We start from the raw sequence: 532 nt of genomic DNA on the forward strand, positions 1-532 counted from the left end.
ATACGGCATCACGCTCGAGGCCCGAAGAAACGCACCAATCCGGCCCGAGGATCAGTCAGCAGCAGTCAAACCAAACACCAATTCACGCAAGTCACGCGGCAGAAAATCCACCCGTTCCTCGCCAATGAATGCGACGGACAGAGCGGCATCGCATTCACACGCCGACGCGTAAAAAGTGAAAACAGCCCTGGCCGCGGCCACGCGGAAACCCAGCCCGTGACGAGCGACGAGTAATAATAAACCCGCGTGACCGCGCCAGGATAAATACCGCCGGAAACTAAACCACTGCTCACCCGCCGACGCCCGCCCGCCCCGTCCCCGTGAAAGAAAGAATCGATCGAATCCCCCAACATCCTCCGCCGCGGCCGACCCCAAAAATAGCCGCGCAATCCTCCCCTCCCCTACCGGCCACCGCCGCCGGCAGCTCCTCCCTCCACCCCCGTCGCTTTCCCCTATTTATACCCGCCCCTCCCCGCCCTCCTCCCCTAGGCAGGCGCGCACCCAGCCCCTGCCCCTCCCCCTTTCCCTTTCT

Source organism: Triticum dicoccoides, chromosome 6A, assembly GCF_002162155.2.
Source record: "Triticum dicoccoides isolate Atlit2015 ecotype Zavitan chromosome 6A, WEW_v2.0, whole genome shotgun sequence".
Lineage (NCBI taxonomy): Eukaryota > Viridiplantae > Streptophyta > Magnoliopsida > Poales > Poaceae > Triticum > Triticum dicoccoides.